Source organism: Hordeum vulgare, chromosome 4H, assembly GCF_904849725.1.
Source record: "Hordeum vulgare subsp. vulgare chromosome 4H, MorexV3_pseudomolecules_assembly, whole genome shotgun sequence".
Taxonomy (NCBI): Eukaryota; Viridiplantae; Streptophyta; class Magnoliopsida; order Poales; family Poaceae; genus Hordeum; species Hordeum vulgare.
Window position 1 is genome coordinate 5002937 of NC_058521.1, and position 13785 is coordinate 5016721.

The following is a 13785-nucleotide window of genomic DNA, read 5'->3' on the forward strand; positions in this document are numbered from 1 at the left end:
ACAACACCACAGCAATTCTGCTGAAAACAGCGTTAGTCCGGGTTAGTTCCATTCAAATCATGAAAATTAGAGTCCAAAACAAGGGCAAAAGAGTTCGGAAAAGTAGATACGATGGAGACGTATCAGCTGCTGGTGACACCGGAACCGCGGGTGGAGCCGCCACCAACTGAAGTTTTTTTTTTTGTTTTTTCCTGCACTTCTTATTAGTCCAACAATTCCACCCACTGGGGGTGTTTTATGTAATGAACTCTGGCCGTGGGCCTTTGAATGCTTTTGAATGTGATATATGTTTATCTATCTGCATTGTATCTATAAACGCTGTGCTTGCCGGCTCACTTTTCCATATTTTGTTTCTGTTTGGCTTCTGTTTATCCAACAACTTTGCTTCCTCCAGCATCCACCCCGCCAACCCGACAGCCGGGAGCCATCTGTGGCTGGGACGGGGCTTCTGCCTATGAAAGCATTAGCCCTGGATTTTTTGAAGCCACCAAGATACTTGGACTTGGAGCGAGTCGGCAGAGGCCGGCTAGAAAATAAGATCGAAAGCGATCAAACCAGCCCGAGCCGGCCACCCCTTTCGTAGCCGAATTTTTCATGAAGCCAACCTTCCCTCCCACAGTCCCGTTAGACGGATAGCCGGGAGCCGGTCTGTAGCTTGTGTGCAGGGTGGTAAGGGTTTCAGTCTTGACATACACTATACATTCGACTACGACTAAGGAAGTAGTTCGAGCCTCCTAGCAAGCCCCCGAGCCCGTGGAGCCTGACCAGGGAGCCCACTCTTGAATGGGAAACTCTTTTTATGAATCTGAAAAAGGTATGCCTCAAGCACCAGCTTGAAACACCCATTGCATTCATTGCAATCCCGAAAAGGGCAGAGGATACATACGTGCATGCTTTTCTCTCTTGCTTGGTCTTGACGACGATGTCATCGATGTAGACGTGGATGTTGTTGGAAATATGCCCTAGAGGCAATAATAAATTGGTTATTATTATATTTCTTTATTCATGATAATCGTTTATTATCCATGCTAGAATTGTATTGATTGGAAACTCAAATACATGTGTGGATACATAGACAACACACTGTCCCTAGTGAGCCTCTAGTTTACTAGCTCGTTGGTCAAAGATGGTCAAGGTTTCCTGACCATAGACAAGTGTTGTCACTTGATAACAGGATCACATCATTGGGAGAATAATGTGATGGACAAGACCCAAAACTATGAACGTACCATATGATCGTGTCAGTTTATTGCTACTGTTTTCTGCATGTCAATGTATCTGTTCCTATGACCACGAGATCATGAAACTCCGGGAGAACGGAGGAATACCTTGTGTGTATCAAACGTTGCACCGTAACTCGGTGACTATAAAGGTGCTCTACAGGTATCTCGAAGGTGTGTGTTGGGTTGGCATGGATCAAGACTGGGATTTGTCACTCCATGTGACGGAGAGGTATCTCGGGGCCCACTCGGTAATACAACATCACAACAAGCCTTGCAAGCAATGTGACTAAGGAGTTAGTTACTGTATCTTGTATTACGGAACAAGTAAAGAGACTTGCCAGTACCGAGACTGAACTAGGTATGGAGATACCGACGATCGAATCTCGGGTAAGTAACATACCAAAGGACAAAGGGACCATCATACGAGATTAACTGAATCCTTGACATAGAGGTTCAATCGATAGAGATCTTCGTAGAATATGTGGGAGCCAATATGGACATCCAGGTCCCTCTATTGGTTATTGACCGAAGAGTGTCTCAGGTCATGTCTGCATAGTTCTCGAACCCGCAGGGTCTGCACACTTAAGGTTCGATGACGTTTCAGTATAGTTGAGTTATAGGTGTTGGTGACTGAAGGTTGTTCGGAGTTCCGGATGAGATCCCGGACGTCACGAGGAGCTCCGGAATGGTCCAGAGGTAAAGATTGATATATAGGAAGTCCTGTTTTGGTCGCCCGAAAAGTTTCGGGCTCATCGGTAGTGTACCAGGAGTGCCGGGAGGGGTGCTGGGGACCATCGTGAGGGGTGTCATGCCCCAAGGGGCCTCATGGGCTGTGGGAAGAGATAAACCAGCTCCTAGTGGGCTGGAATAAGTTCCCACTAAGGCCCATAAGGTTTGAGAAGGAAAATACACAAGGTGGAAAGAGTTTCCAAGTGGGAAGGAGGAATCCTACTCCAAATAGGATTGGAGGAGGACTCCTCCTCTCCTCCTTGCGCAAGGGAAAAAAGGCAGCCCTAGGGTGCAGCCCTCTCCCTGCTCTCCTCCTATATATACTAAGGGTTTTGTGGGTTTTAGACAACAGAAAACAACCACGTGCTGCCCTCTCTCTCTAGATCTGTTTCTCCTCTAGTTTCAGCGGTGCATAGGCGAAGCCCTGCTGGAATAGCACCACCACTACCATCACCACGCCGGCGTGCTGGAGAACTAATCTACCTCTCCGCCCCCTCTTGCTGGATCAAGAAGGTGGAGATCGTCATCAAGCTGTACTTGGTCTGAACGCGGAGGTGCCGTCGTTCGGCACTAGATCGGGAAGGATCATGATGGGATCGCGGGACGGGCCGCGATTTGGATTGCAAAGATGTTCTACTACATCAACCGCGTTATATACGCTTCCGCTTAGCGATCTACAAGGGTATGTAGATTCACTCCCCCCTCCCGTAGATGATCATCATCGTGGATAGGTATTGCGTGTGCGTAGGAATTTTTTTGTTTCCCATGCAACGTTCCCCAACAGTGGCATCATGAGCTAGGTTCATGCGTAGATGATATCTCGAGTAGAACACAAAAGAGTTTGTGGGCATTGATGTTCAATTTTCTGCCCTCCTTAGTCTTTTCTTGATTCGGCGGTATTGTTGGATTGAAGCGGCCCGGACCAACTTTACTCGTACGCTTACGAGAGACCGGTTTCATCGTCTGACATGCAACTTGTTGCATAAAGATGACTGTCGGGTGTCTGTTTCTTCAACTTTAGTTGAATCGGATTTGAGCGAGGCAGTCCTTGGAGAAGGTTAAATAGCAATTTGCATATCACCATTGTGGCTTTGCGTAAGTAAGATGCGATCATACTAGATACCCATAGTAGCCACGTAAAACATGCAACAGCAAATTAGAGGACGTCTAACTTGTTTTTGCAAGGTATGCATGTGATGTGATATGGCCAAAGACATGATATGATATATTGGATGTATGAGATGATCATGTTGTAATAGTTAAATATCGACTTGCACGTCGATGCTACGGAAACCGGCATGAGCCATAGGGTTGTCTTTAAACTAACCTTTGTGCTCGTAGATGCGTTTACTATATTGCTAGGTAGTATCTTTAGTAGTAAAACAATAGATAGCACGAAAACCTCGACGGTGGCACAATGATGGAGATCATGGTGTGGTGCCGATGATGATCAAGATCATGTCGGTGCTTTGGTGATGGAGATCAAGAAGCACAAGATCATGGCCATATCATGTCACTTATGATTTGCATGTGATGTTAATCCTTTTATGCACCTTATTTTTCTTAGAACGACGGTAGCATTATAAGGTGATCCCTCACTAAAATTTCAAGATAAAATTGTGTTCTCCCCGACTATGCACCGTTGCGACAGTTCGTAGTTTCGAGACACCACGTGATGATCGGGTGTGATAGACTCAACGTTCACATACAACGGGTGCAAAACAGTTGCACACGCGGAACACTCGGGTTAAACTTGAAGAGCCTAGCATGTACATACATGGCCTCGGAACACAAGAGACCGAAAAGTCGAGCATGAATCATATAGTTGATATGATCAACATGGAGATGTTCACCACTGAACTATACTCAACTCATGTGATGATCGGACTTGAGTTAGTGGATTTGGATCATGCGCCAGTCGAATGACTAGAGGGATGTCTATGTTGAGTGGGAGTTATTAGTAATATGATTAGCCAAACTCAATTATCATGAACATAGTCAAAAGGTCTTTGCAAATTATGTTGTAGCTTGCGTTGTAGATCTACTGTTTTTGATATGTTCCTAGAGAAAATTTAGTTGAAATATGATAGTAGCAATTATGCGGACTGGGTCCGTAAACTGAGTATTGTCCTCATCATTGCGCAGAAGGCTTATGTCCTTAATGCACCGCTCGGTGTGCTGAACCTTGAGCGTCGTCTTTGGATGTTGCGAACATCTAACATACGCATTTTTGATGACTACGTGATAGTTTAGTGTGTAATGCTTAACGGCTTAGAATTGAGGCGCCGAAGACATTTTGAATGTCACGTAACATATGAGATGTTCCAAGAGATTAAATTGGGATTTCATGCTCGTGCCCGTGTTGAGAGGTATGAGACCTCCGACAAGATTCTTTGTCTACAAAGTAAGGGAGAAAAGCTCAATCATTGAGCATGTGCTCAGATTGTCTAAGTGCTACAATTGCTTGAATCGAGTGGGAGTTCATCTTCCAGATGAGATAGTGATGGTTCTCCAAAGTCACTGCCACCAAGCTACTAGAGCTTCGTGATGAACTATAACATATCAAGGATAGATATGATGATCCTTAAGCTATTCACGATGCTGGACATCACGAAAGTAGAAATAAAATAGGAGCATCAATTGTTGATGGTTAGTAAAACCACTAGTTTCAAGAAGGGCAAGGGCAAGAAGGGATACTTCATGAAATGGCAAACCAATTGCTGCTCTAGTGAAGAAACCCAAGGTTGAACCCAAACCCGAGACTAAGTGCTTCTGTTATGAGGGGAACGGTCATTGAGGCAGGACTACCCTAGATACTTGGTAGATGAGAAGGTTGGCAAAGTAGACAAACGTATATTGGATATACTTGATATTGATGTGTACCTTAGTAGTACTCCTAGTAGCACCAGGGTATTAGATACCGGTTCAGTTGCTAAGTGTTAGTAAGTCGAAATTATAGCTATGGATTAAATGGATACTAGCAAGGGTGAGCTGACGATGTGTGTTGGAAGTAATTCTAAGGTTGATGTGATCAAATATCGCACGCTCCCTCTACCATCGAGATTAGTGTTAAACCTAAATAATTGTTATTTGGTGTTTGTGTTGGGCATGAACATGATTAGAACGTGTTAATTGCAATACGATTATTCATTTAAATATAATAATGGTTATTCTATTTGCTTGAATAAATACCATCAATGGTTTATTGAATCTCGATCGTGGTGCTACACATGTTCATAATATTGATGCCAAAAGATACAAAGTAGTAATGATAGTACCACTTACTTGTGGCACTGCCGCTTGAGTCATGTTGGTATAAAATGCATGAAGAAGCTCCATGCACATGGATCATTTGGATTCACTTGATTTTGAATCACTTGAGACATGCAAATCATACCACATGGGCAAGATGACTGAAGGCCTCGTTTTCCAGTGAGATGGAACTAGAAATTAACTTATTGGAAGTAATACATTTGGATGTATGAAGTCCAATGAGTGGTGAGGCACGCAGTGGATATCGTTATGTTCTTACTTCACAGATGATTTGAGTAGATACTAGTGTATTTTCTTGATGAAACACATGTCTGAATTATTGAAAGGTTCAAGTAGTTTTAGAGTGAAGTTGAAGATCGTCGTGACAAGAGGGTAACATGTCTACGATATGATCGTAGAGATGAATATCTAAGTTGCGAGTTTGGTACACAATTAAGACTAATGTGAAAATTGTTTCACATCTCATGCCACCTAGAACACCATAGTGTGATGGTGTGTCCGAACGTCATAGCCGCGCCCTATTTGATATGGTGCATACTATGATGTCTCTTATCGAATTACCACTATCGTTCATGGGTTATGCATTAGAGACAACCGCATTCACTTTAAATAGGGACCACATATTTCCGTTGAGATGATACCCTATGAACTATGGTTTGGAGAAACCTGAGCTGTCGTTTCTTAAAAGGTTGGGGCTGCGATGCTTATGTGGAAAAGTTTCATCATAATAAGCTCGAACCCAAAGCGGATAAATGCATCTTCATAGGACCCCCAAAACAGTTGGGCATACCTCCTATCTCAGACCCGGAAGCAAAGTGTTTATTTCCTGAAACGAGTTCTTTCTCGAGGAAAAGTTTCTCTCGAAAGAATTGAGTGGGAGGGTGGTGGAACTTGATGAGGTTATTGAACCGTCACTTCAACCAGTGTGTAGCAGGGCGCAGGAAGTTGTTCCTGTGGCGCCTACGCCAATTGAAGTGGAAACTGATGATAGTGATCATTATGCTTCGGATCAAGTTACTACAAACCTCATAGGTTGACAAGGTCGCGTACTGGTACAGAGTGGAATCGTAACCCTGTCTTGGAGGTCATGTTGTTGAACAACAATGAACCTATGTGACACACCTTCAAAGCCAACAATGATAGTTTTCTTCTCACAGTCAATATGACCATTGACGGTATTGAGGAAGGGTCTGCCAAATATGATGGGACAAAAGCTATCTTGTGTGGTAGCAAGAACGAGTAAATCATGAGGATACTTCGTTTTACCACAAGACTTCAACATCTCTAACAATTCCCACAGGACAGATAATATCTCTATTGGCAAGCTGAATAGTGACATCAATGGGTTCTATCTTGACAGGTGCAATCTCGTCTTTGATGTCGTCATATAAGGATTGAGGTATTGCACTAACACTAGCACCCACGTCACATAAACCATGATAACAATGATCTCCTATCTTAACAGAAACAACAGGCGTGCCAACAACAGGCCTATGTTTGTCTCTAGCATGTGGGTTAGCAATTCTAGCAGCATCTTCACAGAAGTGAATATCATGGCCATCAACATTGTCAGACAAGAGATCTTTGATAATAGCAATGCTAGGTTCAACTCTAATTTCTCACGGGGTGTAGGTGTTCTAATGTGGCCCCTACGTATCATAGTTGAAGCTTTAGAATGATTCTTTATCCTAACAGGGAAAGGTGGTTTCTCAATTTAAGCACTGGGAACAATAGGATCATTATAGGCAATGACTTTCTCTTCAACTGGTTTAGGTTTAACTACATTGACTTCTAAGGGAGGATGATATTTAAACCACTTATCTTTAGGGAGATTAATATGGGCAGCAAATGATTCACACAAAGAAGCTACTATCTCAGAGTCAAGTCCGTACTTAGCGCTAAAATCACAAAAAGTATTTGTTTCAACAAAGGATTTAACACAATCAAACTTGAAATTCATACCTGACTCCTTACCTTCATCAAGCTCCCAATCTTCAGAGTTGCGTTTAATTCTTTCCAATAAATTCCATATGAAGTCAATATCTCTCTTCATAAAAGAACCGGTACAAGAAGTGTCAAGCATGGTGCGATCATCATGAGAAAGCCGAGCATAGAAGTTCTGAATGATAATTTCTCTCGAGAGCTCATGGTTGGGGCATGAATATAACATTTATTTAAGCCTCCCCAAGCTTGAGCGATGCTTTCTCTGTCACGAGGCCAAAAATTATAAATATAATTCCGATCACGATGTACTAGATGCATAGGATAACACTTTTTATGAAATTCCAATTTCAACCGATTGTAGTTCCATGATCCAGTATCATCACATAGCCTATACCATGTCAACGCCTTATCCCTCAAGATATAGGAAAGACCTTCTTCTTGACCTCATCCTCGGGCAAACCTGCAAGCTGAAATAAACCACAAACTTCATCTACATAGATTAGATGCAAGTCTGGATGTGATGTTCCATCTCTTGTAAAAGGATTAGCCAGCAGTTTCTCAAGCATACCCAAAGGAAATTCATAGAAAATATTTTCAGTAGGTGCAGCAGGTTGAGGAGCAACTCTTTGTGCTTCCGTTCGAGGTGAAGATACCCCGAACAAACCCCTCAAAGGATTAGTTTCCATAGTGACAAGTGACAATAAATTTCAGCACACTATATAAATGTTTCCTTGTTAAATTCCACTTACCAAAGGCGCTTCACTCCCCGGCAACGGCGCCAGAAAAGTGTCTTGATGACCCACAAGTATAGGGGATCAATCGTAGTCCTTTTGATAAGTAAGAGTGTAGAACCCGAGGAGGAGCAGAAGGATCTCACAAGTGGTTTTCAGTAAGGTAATCTGTGCAAGCACTGAAATTATCGGTAACAAGTAGTTGTGTGACAAAATGATTCGTAGCAAGTAGCAAGTAACAAAAGTAACAACGGTGCAGCAAAGTGGCCCAATCCCTTTTGTAGCAAGGGACAAGCCTGGACAAACTCTTACAGGAGGTAAAGCGGTCCCGAGGACACATGGGAAATTCTGTCAAGCTAGTTTTCATCATGTTCATATGATTCGCGTTCACTACTTTGATAGTTTGATATGTGGGTGGACCGGCGCTTGGCTACTGCCCTTACTTGGACAAGCATCCCAATTATGATTAACCCCTCTCGAAAGCATCCGCAACTACGAAAGAAGAATTAAGACAAAGTCTAACCATAGCATTAAACTAGTGGATCCAAATCAGCCCCTTGCGAAGCAACACATAAACTAGGGTTTAAGCTTCTGTCACTCTAGCAACCCATCATCTACTTACTACTTCCCAATGCCTTGCTCTAGGCCCAAATAATGGTGAAGTGTTATGTAGTCGACATTCACATAACACCACTAGAGGAAAAACAACATACAACACATCAAAATATCGAACGAATACCAAATTCACATGACTACTTATAGCATGACTTATCCCATGTCCTCAGGAACAAAAGTAACTACTCACAAAGCATAATCATATTCATGACCAGAGAGGTAATGAGTAGCATCAAGGATCTGAACATATAATGTTCCACCAAGTAATCCAACTAGCATCAACTACAAAGAGTAATTAACACTACTAGCAACCTTACAAGTACCAAGCGGAGTCGCGAGACAGAGATTGGTTACAAGAGATGAACTAGGGTTTGAAGATGAGATGGTGTTGATGAAGATGTTGATGGTGATGAGTCCCCTCTGATGAGAGGTGTGTTGGTGATGACGATGGCGACGATTTCCCCCTCCAGGAGGGAAGTTTTCCCGGCAGGATCGTCCTGCCGGAGCTCTAGATTGGTTCTGCTCAAGTTCCGCCACGTGGCTACGGCGAATCCTCCGAAAAGCCTCCTCTTGATTTTTTCTGGAACGAAACCCTTCTTGTAGCAAAAGAGGGGGGCCAAAGGGCCAAGTGGGAGCCCACAAGCCTCCCAGGCACGACCAGGGGGGAGGCCGCGCCTAGCAGGCTTGTGGCTTCCTGCCGGCGCCCCTCTGGTAGTTCTTCGGCCCAGTATTTTTTATAAATTCCAAAATAAATCCTCGTTGATTTATGCGACTTTTGTAGTTGCGCATAATAGGTATCTCAAACTTGCTCCTTTTTCAGGCCAGAATTCCAGCTGCCAACATTCTCCCTCTTCATGTAAACCTTGCAAAATAAGAGAGAAAAGGCATAAGTATTGTATCGTGAAGTGTAATAATAGCCCAAAAAGCGATGATTATCAACATGAAAGCATGATGCAAAATGGACGTATCACTCCTCGACTCATCCATCTCATGGTCATCAAAAGAAATCCGTCAATGAGGTTGATCAAGTCTCCTTGACAAACTTTTTCGAATCGCGTAATGACGAGAACTTTCGAATAGTCACTAGGTTACCTCAATGGGGATGTGCATATCCCCAACAATCAAATCATACTTCATCTTGACAGTAGGTATAGGGCATTCAAAGCTCCCAATAAGAATCGATGAAGTTTCTTCAATAACATTGATGCAATGTACGCGATATTGTTTCTTCAGAAAATGCACCGTATGCTCATTACCATTAACATGGAAAGTGACATTGCCTTTGTTGCAATCGATAACAACCCCTGCAGTGTTTAAAAAGGGTCTTCCAAGGATGACCGCCATGGCATCATCCTCGGGAATATCCAGAATAACAAAGTCCGTTAAGATAGTAACGTTAGCAACCACAACAGGCACATCCTCGCAAATGCCGATAGGGAAAGCAGTTGATTTGTTGGCCATTTGCAAAGAGATTTCAGTGGATGTCAACTTATCCAGTTCAAGCCTACGGTAAAAAGAGAGTGGCATAACACTAACACCGGCTCCAAGGTCGCATAAAGAAGTTCTAACATAATTGCCTTTAATGGAGCATGGTATAGTGGGCACTCCGGGATCACCTAGTTTCTTAGGAGTTCTAGCCTTGAAGGTGTAATTAGCAAGCATGGTGGAAATCTCTAGCTCAGGTATCCTCCTCTTATTAGTAACAATATCCTTCATGTACTTTGATGGGGTTATAGTCCTAGGGTAGGGTCATAGGCCTGCCCCGTAGGTCCAACCCAAGGACTACCCCTCATAAGGGACAAGGCCCTTAGTCAGTTCCGACTGAACTAAGGAGTTCCCTTATCCAGTCGGTAACAGATCCTCATCCATCCAGTCGGAGATTAGCATTCAGAGTTTATCAAACTAACCGACTGGATTCCACTCTGTGCATCGTAACCCCCCTGGAGGGAAATGGTCATACGTTTCCATGTTCCTTAATTAGCATTTAAGACGTACGTTACCTGTAACGTAGGCATTTATTCACCACTACTCCACCCCTGTGCACCAAACCGTTGTGGAGGGCAGCGCACTCTATATAAGCCACCCTCCCCCACTGGTGCAGGGGTTAGCAATTCACTGTATTCTATATTCCACTCGACAACAAGCTCCCTGAGCATTGAGACGTAGGGCTATTACCTCCACCGCAGAGGGGCCTGAACTCATACAACCTCGCCGTAGCTAAGGCTCTGCCCATTCTTTCGTACCCTACACATCTACTGTAAGGCTTATACCCACGACAGTTGGCGCCCACCGTGGGGCAGGCGTCTAAGCGACTTCGGGCGAGTTTGCAACTACATCATTTCGTCATGCCGTCCGGTGGAGATTCAAGCATGGGTCACGAGATCTTCTTCGGCGCTCTCTCCTTCATCGTCGATGATTCGGCATGGCTTCGGGACGCCCCTCTCGACGTCGAGGCGCTTCCCCGCCGCGGGGCTACGCACTTCCGTGCCGGCGCCCGCGGCATTCTTCTTCTCCAGCAGTCGGCTCCGGTGTCGACCTACACCGCCGTCACGCGCCGCAACAAGCGGTCCCGCTGTCCGCGGCTCCAGCGTTGGGTGCAACACGCCCAGGCGCGCCAGAACGCGTCTTCACAAGTGGCGGTTCTAGAGTCAGTTGTGGTTGCCCCGCCATCCCAGCGCTCGGACTCGGTTCCGACTGAGTTTCCTTCCGAGTACGCGGGTCACGGGCCTGCAGCAGAAGTAAACATGGCCAACTCCCACGAAGATCCCCGTCAAGCTGGCCAGAACGAGCACGAGATCGGTGAAACATCCGGCGTGCATCGTTCACCTCGCCGTTCTGCCAGTCGGCACACTCGGCGGAGCAACGTGGAGTTGTTCCGCACACCCCTCCTCAACTTGGCCGCGGCTGCCAAGATAGCTGATTCCCTTCAGCCGACTGATTCAGAGGCTGGCAGGGGGATCGAGCAAATCCGCGCCCTGTTGCATATGGCGCAGCAACAAAATTCGGCGGTCTCCCAGTCGCACAACAGGATCCACAATAGTTCTGTTCATGCGAATACGCATCGGCAGTTCATAGCCCTGGTTCTCATCAGCGACCCAGAGGAGGCAGTCGTTCCATAAATCCCGAAGATCGTCGCTGTTCACGCACCCCTCCGCGGGGTGGGCCCTACGGGCCCCGACATCATGATGATCGGCGTTCAGTCGGTGGCACTTACGACCCAAGGCCCGACGCGAGAGGGCATATCGCCCAGCGGAGGGTCGACAGGGGCCGAGCCCACCGCGATGGTTACGATATTGACCGTCCGAGTGGAAGTAGGACCATCGTTTCTGGTCCCGAGTGTTCCAGTCGAGCCATCCGTTCGGCTGACATCCCTCCCAACTTCCGATTGGCGACGGGAATTAGCAAGTTTACAGGAGAGTCCAAGCCAGAAATGTGGCTGGATGATTACCGAGTGGCAGTCCAGATCGGAGGAGGAGACGACCATGTCGCCATGAAGCACCTCCCTCTGATGCTCGACGGTTCGGCGCGAGCGTGGCTGAACCAGTTGGCCCCCTCAAGCATCTACAGCTGGGAAGATCTGGCCGAGTGTTCATCAGGACCTTCGAAGGGACATGCAAGCGCCCTGCTGGCCTCGTGGAGCTCCAGCACTGCGTCCAGAAGCAGAATGAGCCCCTACGGGATTTCATTCAGCGTTGGACAACCCTCTACCACACGGTGGAGAACGTCACACAGCATCAAGCAGTCTGCGCCTTCAAGGCAGGCGTGCAGTACAGGGATCTATACCTGAAGTTCGGCCGAACAGGCGACATCTCCATGAGCAAGATGATGGAGATAGCAACACGCTATGCAAATGGCGAAGAAGAGGACCGCATCCGAAGCGGCAAGCACAAAACAGTCGCCGATGGAGATGGGAGTAACACTCGGAAGCAGAAGCAGAAAGCTCCGTCCACTCCGCAGGCAAAAGCTGCAGCCGTAACCAATGCCAAGTTCAAGGGCAAAGGGAAGGCTCAGTTCACCCCCAAGAAGAAGCAGTTCAATAACCCCATCCTGGACCAGCCATGTCCGGTTTATACGAAGATGGATGAAGAGGGCAACCCCATATATGCGAAGCATACCACTCGACAGTGTCGCCTCCTGATCCAGGGGTTCAGCGAAGGGCAACCGAGTGAAAAGGACAATGAACAGGATGAGGAGGAGAAGGAGGATCCGTTCCCCCAAGTCCATGCAACACTGATGATTTTTGCTGACGTTGAGAGCAAGAGTCGACTGAAGCTGGTGAACAGGGAGGTGAACATGGCCACCCCTACCAACCCCAAGTTCCTCAAATGGTCTGAGACTGCGATCACCTTTGACCAGTCGGATCATCCAGCACACGTACCCACCCCAGGGAGACAGGCTCTGGTTGTCGACTCGGTGGTGGAGGGAGTCCGACTGCGCAAAGTCCTCATGGACGGCGGCAGTGGCTTGAACATCATGTACGCCGACACTCTCAAGGGGATGGGCATTCCGATGTCCAAACTTAGCGAGAGCAGCATGTAGTTCCATGGAGTCGTCCCTGGACGAAAGGCCAAGTCACTCGGCCAGATCGCGTTGGACGTCTTTTTCGGCTCCGACAAGAACTTCCGCAAGGAAAGGCTGACGTTCAAGGTGGTAGACTTCCAGAGCGCTTACCACGCAATTCTAGGCCGCCCGGCGTATGCGCGTTTCATGGCCCATCCATGTTACGTATACCTGAAGCTGAAGATGCCAGGCCCGAAAGGTGTGATCACCATCACTGGCAATCGACAGCGAGCCGAAGAGTGTGTGCAGCAGGGATCAAGAATCGCCGACCAGCAGATGGCCGTCCTCGAGCTTGACGAATACAAGAAAACAGTCGACCCCGCTGATTTGATGCGTTCGAAGAAACCAGCTTCGGAGTCCGCATTTCAGTCGGCGGGAGAGACGAAGAAGGTCAACATCCACCCGACGGACGACACTGCTGCCCCGACGAACATCTCCACCACCCTCGATCCTAAATAGGAAGCCGAGCTCACCCAATTCTCCGTGAGAACTGGGACATCTTCGCATGGAAACCCTCTGACATGCTAGGTGTACCCAGGGAGTTGGCTGAGCACCGACTGCATGTGGGATCCCACCGCTCGGCCTGTCCGAGAACGCCTTCGTCGGTCCGCCGCGCACAAGAGGAAGGCAATCGGAGAAGAGGTGGCCAAGCTGTTTGCAGCCAACTTCATTCGCGAGGTTCACCACTCCGAGTGGCTCACCAATGTTGT